The 12,676-nt window shown below is 40.0% G+C and overlaps 1 protein-coding gene and 1 pseudogene across 1 annotated transcript in view; one reads left to right on the top strand and one right to left on the bottom strand.

Moving 5' to 3' along the window:
- The window catches only part of SLC35F2 (solute carrier family 35 member F2), a 61,420-nt gene that overhangs the window by 32,860 nt on the left and 15,884 nt on the right, over nucleotides 1-12,676 (bottom strand). The gene's annotated exons all lie outside the window — the stretch shown is intronic.
- Nucleotides 1,083-1,657, top strand: LOC110135977 (uncharacterized protein C14orf119 homolog; annotated as a pseudogene).

Genomic DNA, 12,676 nt, shown 5'->3' with positions numbered 1-12,676 from the left:
CGCAGCCAAAAATAAATGATAAATTAAATCATTGTTACTAAGAAACAAAAGGAAAATCATTCCTGGTTCTCTTTCTCTGGGGACCCCCCAACCAATCTGCCTACAATTGGTCATCTGTGGTGGATGCTCGATGGGCATGAGTTTGAGTAAACTCCGGGAGCTGGTGATGGACAGGGAGGCCTGGCGTGCTGCGATTCATGGGGTCGCAAAGAGTTGGACACGACTGAGTGACTGGACTGAACTGATGAATCAGGCCCGTGAAAATATTCTGGGAAATATATGAGCTTGGATGGATAAAAATTCATCCTGATCTTCAGTAACATTAAACTGTAGTTTAAATTCCCTTCGATTGCAAACATAGGTAACAAATTAGAGAAGTATTACTATTAATGGTGCCTATGACTTTGCCGCCAGGCTTCCCTGGTGGCTCAGAGGTTAAAGGGTCTGCCTGCAATGCAGGAGACCCGGGTTCGATCCCTGAGTCGGGAAGATCCCCTGGAGAAGGCAATGGCAACCCATTCCAGTACTCTTGCCTGGAGAATCCCATGGAGGGAGGAGCCTGGTAGGCTACAGTCCACGGGATCACAAAAAGTCAGACAGGACTGAGCGACTTCACTCACTCACTCACTCATGACTTTGCCGCTAAAGATTTTACAGTTATTTTCATATCATATGACAGCTGTTGGCTGGGATTTCAAAATATCATTACTACTCCAAAATGATGGTAGTGAAAGACCCATTGTGAGATCTTTAATCCAACATTTTTTTTAAAGAGAGCACATATATTAACATCATATTGTGTTTTTAATAATTTAATACCTAAATAGATACAATGGGTTTCCTCTATAAGCCTATGTATTTTATTTTTTGCATTTAAAAACATTATTCTGAGAAGGAAATACTGTAAACCCAACAGAAAGATACAGTCAGCAAAACCCAGAGCATGGAAAACTCTCCAGGACATATGAACTATTTCTTTAAAAATAAACTGCTGGAGACCAGACGTGCCTGGGCTTCCTGACTGGCCCTCCTTAGGGTTTTCAGGAAACAGAAGCAGCAATAGTTGGATCCAAGCACTCGTGATGGTCTCCAGGTGCCCTGTGAGAGGAAAGGGGAGGGCGTCCCTGGAATCATCTTCCTCTTCGATGCCGCTCCCCTTCCCTTCTCCCTTATCCTCTGTCTCAGACATTTCTAACTCTTCCCCTCCGCCATGTCTTACATCACTTCCCAGGAAATGAAGTGTACTCTTCACTGGTTTGCCAGCTGGCTGGGTTCTCAGTGTGAACCTTTCCAAAAGGACCTGGTAGCTAAGACAGTACTGGGGAAATTACAGCCACTGCTTGAAAGTCTGGAGCAGATACTGGAGATGCTACCTTGTACCTCTGAGTGCCAGCTGCACCTTCGGGATAAATGGTTCTGAGGCTGGGCCGAGCAACAGCACAACAGATTTGTCAGGCAGCTGGAGGTCAGTAAGCCAGACTTTGTGGCAAAATTTCACCAAGCTGTGGCTGCTACAGCTGAAGAATGCTTGGCATTAAAAATCAAAGACGATAACCGGAGCGAACGGAGTCAAGGCCACAACTTTACCGTGAGAACTTCAAACATGTCACTTAAAGATCTGGAGATGGTGTCCCGATCAGCTGATGGAACTCGCTAACCAGTACAGGCCTGGTGATTTCAACAGCCTATCAGCTGGACTCCTAGTGTAAATGTTTTCCATTTAAGCAAATCCAGATCAGCAGTCTGCCTCCTAACTTACTTCTTTCCAAGAGAAGTCAAACGCTCAAGAATTTAAACATTTCTTTTGCAACTATAATCAAAAGGAATCTACACATTATAACTCAAGCCTATTGTCAATCCACAGGGGTATCAAACACAGCTCTTGAACTCCAGAAATGAAAGAATGGCAAAACAAGATCATGTTTTTATAATTTAGCTGGGTTCAGATATCTGGTTTCACCACCACTACCAAATTCTAGCATAATTATCTGACATCCCAACTACTAGCTTTTCTAGTTATGATTTAGTAAAAGTATGAAAAAAATCAGATTAGTTACTCCTTTCTCCACACTGACGCTTGTCTAAGTGACAATGACTTTGCTTCTAAAATATATGTGACATCCTTGGAGCTGGCAGCAGATAGTCTTATTCTATAAGTTTGCTCTACAACAACAAACAATATGAAAACAAGTGACACTCTTTACAAGTTGAAGGGCTTATTTTTTATATCAAAATAAACAATGAATTTTCAGAACCAAAAAAATAAGTAAACTGCAAGAATAAAAGAGCCAAGAAAAGAAAAAGACAATAGAAAAGAGTCAAGAGGAAGAGGAAACTTATAGAAGAAAGAAGAGATGTAGATATAACAACCTATTGAAATGCATGGTACTTATGTGCATCTTTATATAAACAAACTGTTTTAAAAATTAAGTTATCATTGGGGAAACTTGAACAGAGACTAGCCAGATGATAGTAAGGAATTATTGCTAATTTTTAGGTGGAATAATAGTACTATGACTATGTTTCTTAAGTCCTCATCTTACATTTTGAGATTAATACTGAAATATTTATGCATGAAATTATATAATGCTTGAGATTTACTTTAGGATAATCTAGGAGGGGTGAAGTGGAGAAGTATGAAAGAAATGAGCTGATAATTATTGGTTGACCTGTATATCACAGCAGGTAATAGTCTCTACTTTTATTTAAATGTTCCCATAGTTTTTTTAAGCCTAACAGAAACCTCACATTTAGCCATGATAAGACTATTCAGACAAACCCAAATATCATATTTCCTTACTTTCAGTTATACCAACCAAATGTGGGAACACTCATTTTTCCTTACTAATCAGAAGCTTTAGTGTCTGATTAGTTACAAGAGAGAGAGAGAGAGAAATAAACTCATTATTATTTAACAAATACAATTTAGACAAGTTTCAAAATATAAAATTCTGGGGAGAGAAGTAATGAAAACAGGTTTATAATGGAGGAAAACCTAGACTGTTGATCTAATAAAATGTCTCAGATAGTATTCTATTTAGTATGTATTTGCCTCCCCAGATAGGTTGTAGTCCGAAATCAAGTGGGCCTTAGGAAGCATCACTACAAACAAAGCTATTGAAGGTGATTGAAATCCAGCTGAGCTATTTCAAATCCTAAAAGATGATGCTGTTAAAGTGCTGCTCTCAATATGCTAACAAATCTGGAAAACTCAGCAGTGGCCACAGGACTGGAAAAGATCAGTTTTCATTCCAATCCCTAACAAAGGCAACGCCAAAGAATGTTCAAACTACCACACATTTGCACTCATCTCACACACTAGCCAAGTAATACTCAAAATTTTCCAAGCTAGACTTCAACAGTACCTGAACTGAGAACATACAGATGTTCAAGCTGGATTTAGAAAAGGCAGAGGAACCCAGAGATCAAATTGCCAACATCTACTGATCATAGAAAAAGCAACAGAATTCAAGAAAAACATCTACTCTGCTTTATTGACTACAGTAAAGCCTTTGACTGTGTGGATCACAAGAAATTGTTGAAAATTCTTCAAGAGATGGGCATAACACACCACCTTACCTGTCTCCTGAGAAATCTGTATGTAGATCAAGAAGCAACAGTTAGAACTGGACATGGAACAAAGGACTGGTTCCAAATTGGAAAAGGAGTACATCAAAGTTGTATACTGTCACCTTGTTTATTTTATTTATATGCAGAGTACATCATGCAAAATGCCGGGCTGGATAAAACACAAGCTGTATCAAGATTGCCAGGAGAAATATCAATAACCTCAGATATGCAGATGACACCACCCTTATGACAGAAAGTGAAGAAGAACTAAAGAGCCTCTTCATGCAAGTAAAAAAGGAGAGTGAAAAAGCTGGCTTAAAATTCTACATTCAAAAACTAAGATGTTGGCATCTGGTCCCTTCACTTCATGGCAAATAGATGGGGAAATAATGGAAACAGTGAAAGACTTTATGTTCTTGGGCTCCAAAATCACTGCAGATGGTGACTGCAGCCATGAAATTAAAAGTCACTTGCTCCTTAGAAGAAAAGCTATGACAAACCTAGACAGCATATTAAAAAGCAGAGACATTACTTTGCCGACAAAGGTCTGCCTAGTCAAAGCCAAGGCTTTACCAGTAGTCATATATGGATGTGAGAATTGGACTATAAAGAAAGCTGAGCGCCGAAGAATTGATGCTTTTGAACTGTGGTGTTGGAGAAGACTCCTGAGAGTCCCTTGGACTGCAAGGAGATCCAACACAGTCCATCCTAAAGAAAATCAGTATACTGAATATTCACTGGAAGGACTGATGCTGAAGCTGAAGCTCCAATACTTTGGCAACCTGATGTAAAGAACTGACTCATTGGAAAAGACCTTGATGCTGGGCAAGCTAGAAGGCAGGAGAAGGGGACGACAGAGGATGAGGTGGTTGGATGGCATCACCAACAAGACAGACATGAGTCTGAGCAAGTTCCAGGAGTTGGTGATGGACAGGGAAGCCTTGAGTGCTGCAGTCCATGGGGTCGCAAAGAGTCAGACACGACTGAGACACTGAACTGAATGAAATGTAGGTTGTAGGCTCTTGCCAAATTATTACAATTTCTCTAGTCCTATACAGAAGCAAGGGTCCATTGACAATCAATCCTAACTGCTTGGAAGTTAGGTACCAAGAGTAGAAGAAAAGGCATCGTGAAGTAAGGTGAGACTCTTTTGTCTTTGTCCTCAATTCACCAAACGACATCAGATCTTGTAATTCCTAAGTAGATTTTTCAGATGGGATGATTTCACTGTAACCAGCTGTCAAATATAACAGTGACAATTCTCATCATCAATTGTCGTGCTTAGTCACTCAGTCCTGTCCAACTCTTTGAGACCCTATGGACTATAACCCACCAGGCTCCTCCAGCCTTAAGAATCTCCAGGCAAGAATACTGGTTAGTGTGTAGTTCCCTTCTCCAGGGGATCTCCCCCACCCAGGGATCAAACCCGGGTCTCCTGCATTGCAGGTGGATTCTTTACCATCTCAGCCACTAGGAAAGCCTCCATTATAAATTAATACATTTATTTTCAAGTATAAATATAAGTTTCAACAGCAAGAGCCCCACTTTATCTAGAGCCCAATCACCCCCAAATGAGCTGACCATGATGTTCCAGATATACAGAAGTGGAAAATTCACCCAAGGAACAGGAATTCAGAAATTAAGCTATCAGCTTTCTTATCTACAATGCTAGAAGGATGTTCATAAAATTTTGCCATAACCACAGTCTATCGTTTAATGAAGTAATGAAGCAAGTGTGTCCAATGATTTATTGCCCCACAAATCATAGCACCTATTTTTTTCTATTTATTACTATTAAACAGGATAATAGAATAAGGCAGTTCGAAATTAGCAAAACATTTTTCTCTACTTACGATCACCATATGTCATAGTGAACTTCTTACACTAGAAGGGGAGGGGGAAAGCTAACCAATTTTTTGGTACTCTGTGACAATACAACGAGGTTTGGAGAAGAACAAACAGGATGGGTGTAGGTGCAGCAAGGATCAGAATTACATCTAATCTCTTTAGTTGTAATTCAAGATGTATTCAGCCAAAATTAACTTCAACCTCTAAGCCTTAAAAACTCTCTTCTAGTTCCTGAAACTCTCATTTCATTCTGACTCTGCAGAAACATGAACAGGCCTAGAGCCAAAGGATACTAGTAAAAGGGGTAAGAAATCAACAACTAGATTGATAGATGGATCAGATAACCTGATTGAACCTTAAAATTAACAGAGTGTTTGGGTGGGATCATAGGACTTTGGTTGTTTTCTTCTTTATCAAATTTGTACATAGCAAGTTTTCTAACAATGAGAAATCTATTTTTCCCCCATTTATTTTTATTAGTTGGAGGCTAATTACTTTACATCATTACAGTAGTTTTTGTCATACATTGAAATGAATTAGCCATGGATTTACATGTATTCCCCATCCTGGTCCCCCCTCCCACCTCCCTCTCCACCCGATCCCTCTGGGTCTTCCCAGTGCACCAGGCCCGAGCACTTGTCTCATGCACCCAACCTGGGCTGGTGATCTCTTTCACCCGAGATAATATAGATGTTTCGATGCTGTTCTCTTGAAACATCCCACCCTCGCCTTCTCCCAGAGTCCACAAGTCTGTTCTATACATCTGAGTCTCTTTTCCTATTTTGCATATAGGGTTATCGTTACCATCTTTCTAAATTCCATACATATGTGTTAGTATTCTGTAATGGTGTTTATCTTTCTGGCTTACTTCGCTCTGTATAATGGGCTCCAGTTTCATCCATCTCATTAGAACTGATTCAAATGAATTCTTTTTAATGGCTGAGTAATATTCCATGGTGTATATGTACCACAGCTTCCTTATCCATTCATCTGCTGATGGGCATCTAGGTTGCTTCCATGTCCTGGCTATTATAAACAGTGCTGCAATGAACATTGGGGTGCACGTGTCTCTTTCAGATCTGGTTTCCTCGGTGTGTATGCCCAGAAGTGGGATTGCTGGGTCATATGGCAGTTCTATTTCCAGCTTTTTAAGAAATCTCCACACTGTTTTCCATAGTGGCTGTACTAATTTGCATTCCCACCAACAGTGTAAGAGGGTTCCCTTTTCTCCACACCCTCTCCAGCATTTATTGCTTGTAGACTTTTGGATACCAGCCATCCTGACTGGCGTGTAATGGTACCTCATTGTGGTTTTGATTTGCATTTCTCTGATAATGAGTGATGTTGAGCATCTTTTCATGTGTTTTTTTTGCCATCTGTATGTCTTCCTTGGAGAAATGTCTGTTGAGTTCTTTGGCCCATTTTTGGATTGGGTCATTTATTTTTCTGGAGTTGAGCTGGAGGAGTTGCTTGTATATTTTTGAGATTAATCCTTTGTCTGTTGCTTCGTTTGCTATTATTTTCTCCCAATCTGAGGGCTGTCTTTTCACCTTGCTTATAGTTTCCTTTGTGGTGCAAAAGCTTTTAAGTTTCATTAGGTCCCATTTGTTTATTTTTGCTTTTGTTTCTAAAATTCTGGGATGTGGGTCATAGAGGATCCTGCTGTGATTTATGTCAGAGAGTGTTTTGCCTATGTTCTCCTCTAGGAGTTTTATAGTTTCTGGTCTTACATTTAGATCTTTAATCCATTTTGAGTTTATTTTTGTGTATGGTGTTAGAAAGTGTTCTAGTTTCATTCTTTTACAGGTGGTTGACCAGTTTTCCCAGCACTACTTGCTAAAGAGGTTGTCTTTTTTCCATTGTATATCCTTGCCTCCTTTGTCAAAGATAAGGTGACCATAGGTTTGTGGATTTATCTCTGGGCTTTCTATTCTGTTCCATTGATCTATATTTCTGTCTTTGTGCCAGTACCATACTGTCTTGATGACTGTGGCTTTGTAGTATAGTCTGAAGTCAGGCAGGTTGATTCCTCCAGTTCCATTCTTCTTTCTCAAGGCTACTTTGGCTACTCGAGGTTTTTTGTATTTCCATACAAATTGTGAAATTATTTGTTCTAGTTCTGTGAAAAATACTGTTGGTAGCTTGATAGGGATTGCATTGAATCTATAGATTGCTTTGGGTAGTACAGCCATTTTGACAATATTGATTCTTCCAATCCATGAACATGGTATATTTCTCCATCCATTTGTGTCATCTTTGATTTCTTTCATCAGTGTTTTATAGTTTTCTATGTATAGGTCTTTTGTTTCTTTAGGTAGATATACTCCTAAGTATTTTATTCTTTTCATTGCAGTGGTGAATGGTATTGTTTCCTTAATTTCTCTTTCTGTTTTCTCATTGTTAGTGTATAGGAATGCAAGAGATTTCTGTGTGTTAATTTTATATCCTGCAACTTTACTGTATTTGTTGATTAGCTCTAGTAATTTTCTGGTAGAATCTTTAGGGTTTTCTATGTAGAGGATCATGTCATCTGCAAACAGAGAGAGCTTCACTGCCTCTTTTCCTATCTGGATTCCTTCTACTTCTATTTCAGCCCTTATTGCTGTGGCCAACACTTCCAAAAGTATGTTGAATAGTAGTGGTGACAGTGGGCACCCTTGTCTTGTTCCTGATTTCAGGGGAAATGCTTTCAATTTTTCACCATTGAAGGTGATGCTTGCTGTGGGTTTGTCAGAAATCTATTTTTTAAAATCTATGTTCTTTCCTTAAAAACCTGTAGAGTCTGAAGGGACCAGAAGAGACCATGCAGACTAACGTTAGAAGACTTCTTTGACTCTTCATTTTGAATCCTTGTGCTAAGGTGGACTCATCCGTCAACATCAAGTATTATTTTATTACATTCATGCTAAAGAACCCCATCAAAATGCCATACTTTATGTTTTTTATAGTGCCTTGCAAGATATAGAAACTTCTCTCTACCTTCTTTGATTTTTGATCCATTTGACAGTGCTGTGGAGTTACAGATGAAGAAACTGAGGCTGAGAGTGATGAAATGGGTCACCTAACTGATGTTGGTTCAAAAGTAGCAGAATTAGGTACAAAATAGAAGGCCCCAGCACTAAATAGAGTGTTTCTGCTAGCCCACTATGTTGCCTCCTATGTGAGTCTGCTAAAATAACTTAAAGTAGAGGATTCATCTCTTCTTTTTTTTCTCTAACCAAATATCTGACAAAAATGGATAAGGTGGCAAAAATACAAATTGGATAATACTAATGCCATCTCTTTCTATAAATGCCTGACTTAATAAGAACTCCTGTTCTGTTACCTGAAAACTGGGATCACTTTTTAATGGGTGTTAAGCCAGAAGACACAGCCAAAAGCCCAAGAGCCTTACTCACTACTACTTGCAGCAAGTAAGAACAACAGGTATCTTTCCCAAAGCAGTGTCTCACCAACAAAGCTGGAGAAGTCTGAAGCTAAGGGTTCACATATATTCATGAAAGGACTTGAGCAGAGAAGAATTCAGCATAGAATTGGGACTAACGTTGACAAAGTCCAAGCTTTAGTTGACTGAAATCTCCAGGGTCAGAAAAGGTCAACATCACCATTCCTTAGATTCCAGTAGATCTGATGGTTGAGTATGTGGTTGGAGGAGGGGTCAGTTCCACAAAACAGACCAAGAACCCACATACTGGCTATCTTTACCACTGAAACATAACTGGGAGTCTTTATAACTGATTTATTCCTTAGCTATTGTTACTTTTCTTGCCTAAGAACACATTTGTTCTCTTGTCCTTAAGATCATTAAATACTGAGACCTGATCAAGGATTGTGGTCAAGCTTAGATCACAAAATAGCTTAGGCCTTGCTCTAATGTCAAGAAAACCATGCCTGGTTCTCTTTCTCCAGGAACCCTCTGCCTTATCTGCTTATAGGTCCCAGCAGACAACGGTATTATGAATTCTCCAGCATGCCTGGAGCCTAGAGATGCAACTCATCCAAAGAAATTAGCAGCTACAAAATCTCTTTCAAACCTGTGGAACAACCTAAAAAGAAAACAAATCATTGGTTGATTATTTCAAACACAGACCATGTGCAAAAGGTGAGGGTTAGATGAGTTGAGAAACATTTTCTTGATATTTTATGAATTATTGCTTACATTTGTACCAGCGTCCAGATGGTCTCTGTGCTCTAAAGTTATGTTTTTTTAACTGGAACCAATTTTAGACTCTATCACCAAATGTACTAGACAGAATAATGTCTCCCAAAACATCTTCATGCCCTAGTACCCTGGAATCTATGAATAGTTCACCTTACATGGTACAATATTATGATATAAGAAATACATATTTAAGTCTTGGTTCCTGGACAAATCCTAAAGCCCTTATAATTTCCTAAATGATAAGACTTAAAGGGGACTTCCCCAGTGGTACAGTAGCAAAGACTCTGCATTCCCAGTGTATGAGGCCTGGGTTCATCCCAGGTCAGGGAACTAGATCCCACATGCCCTCAACTAAAGCAAAATTTCACATGCCATGATAACAATCGAAGATCCAGCATGCTGCAACTAAGACCCGAGGCAGCCTAATTAATTAACTAATTTTTTTAAAAAGAGAGTTGTTCAGTCACTCGGTCATTTCCGACTCTTTGTGACCCTATGGACTGCAGCACGCCAGGCATCCCTGACCTTCACCATCTCCTGGAGCCTGCTCAAACTCATGTTCATTGAGTTAGTGATGCCATCCAACCATCTCATCCTCTGTCATCCCTTTGTTCTGCCTTTGATCTCTCCCAGCATCAGGGTCTTTTCTAATGAGTCGGCTTCTTGCATCAGGCGGCCAAAGTATTGGAGCTTCTGCTCCATTATCAGTCCCTACAATGAATACTCAGGATTGATTTCCTTTAGGATGGACGGGTTGGATCTCCTTGCAGTCCAAGGGACTCTCAAGAGTCTTCCCCAACACCACAGTTCAAAAGCATCGATACTTTGACACTCAACCTTCTTTATAGTCCACCTCTCACATCCACACATAACTACTGGAAAAACCATAGCTTTGACTATTGTCAGCAAAGTAATGTCTCTGCTTTTTAATATGCTGTCTAGGTTTGTCATGGCTTTTCTTCCAAGGTGCAAGCATCAAATTTTAATTTCATGGCTGCAGTCACCATCTACAGTGATTTTGGAGAGAGAGAAAGTGAAAGGACCACCTTTTTTTTGTTTGTTGGTCTCCAGATCCTGAAATAGCTCCAGAGTAATAAAGGAGAAAGAATCATCTTTTGTTATTTGTAACAGGCCCTTTAAACCACGACAGAGTTTATGTTAATAATATGACTTTAAGAAAGCCCCTAAGGGTAGAGGACTGGTTGCCAGGGGAACCAGCCAGTAATTAGAAGGCTGGAACTTTCAGCTCCACTCCCAAGGAAGGGGAGAGGGGCTGGAGGTTGAGTTAATCACTAACAACCAATGAATTAATCACTCTGCTACATAATGGGGGCTTCCCTGGTGGCTGAGGCTGTAAAGAATCTGTAGCAAATGCAGGAGACCCGGATTCGATGCCTGGGTTGGGAAGATCACCTGAAGAAGAGAATAGCTATCCACTCCACTATTGCTTGGAGAATTTAATGGACTGAGGAGCCTGATGGGCTGCAGTCCATGGGGTCACCAATGAAAACATTCATTAACCTCTGGTTGATCAGCAGAAATACAAGGTGACGACCTGGGAATCATGACTGATGTCTGAAATGGAAGGTTGGGAGGTGGGGGCATGTTAGGGAAATTCAAATGGAGGAAGTTTTGTTCAGGCTTCAGAAGCAGGAGAGCAGGCCTCTGATCGGCTTCTGACCTGCCTGGACACTGCCGGAATTCTGTGCCTGCCTGCAAGCAAAGCAAGTCAGGGGGCACTTTAGATTAAGACCCATTCCAGGAATGGTTCTTGGAATTCTTGAGCCCCTAGAGATCTGGCCAACTCCCTGGGATCTACTGAAATATTCACAAACAAACAAACAGCATTGTAAAAAAATTAAGATAATGGGACTTCCCTGGTGCGATACTGGTTAAGAATCTGCCTGCCAATGCAGGAGACGTGGCTTTAATACCTGCTCTGGGAAGATCCCACATCCCATTGGGCAACTAACCCTGTGTGCCACAAGTACTGAAGCCTGTGCCTTCTAGAGCCTAGGCGAAGCCAGAAAGTCTGTGCACAGAAACAAAGACCCAGCACAGACAAAAATAAATAAATAAACTTTTTTTAAAAAAGGAAAGATTAATGTAAAACCAGAGCTGCATTTTTGCATGCAAACTGACGATGATGTCAGTTTGCAACCTGGGATTATAAATGGTAGCCCCCAAAACTACAATCTGAAGTCTCACACATGGAGCAGATGAATCACCCGGGGTCCTTCCCCCATTGGGACCCCACATTGCTGTTAATGAGGGACTTCCCAGCATGCCATTTAAATCTGGATGTTGGTCAGCACAATTTGGTGATATATATGCTGTTAATCTTCTCTATTGTTTCTATTTCTCTTTCCTTTTAATGATTGCATATTGAAATTAAGTTAAATAACCCTTTATTAAATACTGAAATTTAAGAGGCAAGGGAAAAAGGGAAAGATATCCCCAGCTGAATGCAGAGTTCCAGAGAATACGAAAGAGAGATAAGAAGGCCTTCTTAAATGAACAATGCAAAGAAATAGAGGAAAACAATACAATGGGAAATACTAGACATCTCTTCAAGAAAATTGGAGCCACCAAGAGAAAATTTCATGTAAGGATGGGCACAATAAAGGACAGAAATGGTATGAACCTAACAGAAGCAGAAGATATTAAAAAGAGATAGCAAGAAAACACAGAGGAACTATACAAAAAAAGTCTTAATGACCCAGATAACCACAGTGGTGTGTTAACTCACCTAGAGCCAGACATTCTGGAGTGTGAAATCAAGTGGGCCTCAGGAAGCATTACTACAAAGCTAATGGAGGTGATAGAATTCCAGCTGAGGTATTTAAAATCCTAAAAGATGATGCTGTTAAAGTGTTGTACTCAATATGCCAGCAAATTTGGAAAACTCAGCAGTGACCACAGGACTGGAAAAGGTCAGTTTTCATTCCAATCCCAAAGAAGGGCAATGCCAAAGAATGTTCAAACTACCATACTATTGCACTCATTATACATGCTAGTAAGGTTATGTTCAAAATCCTTCAAGCTAGACTTCAGCAGTACATGAACCGGGAACTTGAAATTGTATAAGCTGGATTT

The sequence above is a fragment of the Odocoileus virginianus genome, chromosome 10 (genome assembly GCF_023699985.2).
Source record: "Odocoileus virginianus isolate 20LAN1187 ecotype Illinois chromosome 10, Ovbor_1.2, whole genome shotgun sequence".
Lineage (NCBI taxonomy): Eukaryota > Metazoa > Chordata > Mammalia > Artiodactyla > Cervidae > Odocoileus > Odocoileus virginianus.
The sequence above is the reverse complement of the archived record's forward strand: the minus strand, read 5'-3'. Positions and strand labels throughout refer to the sequence as shown.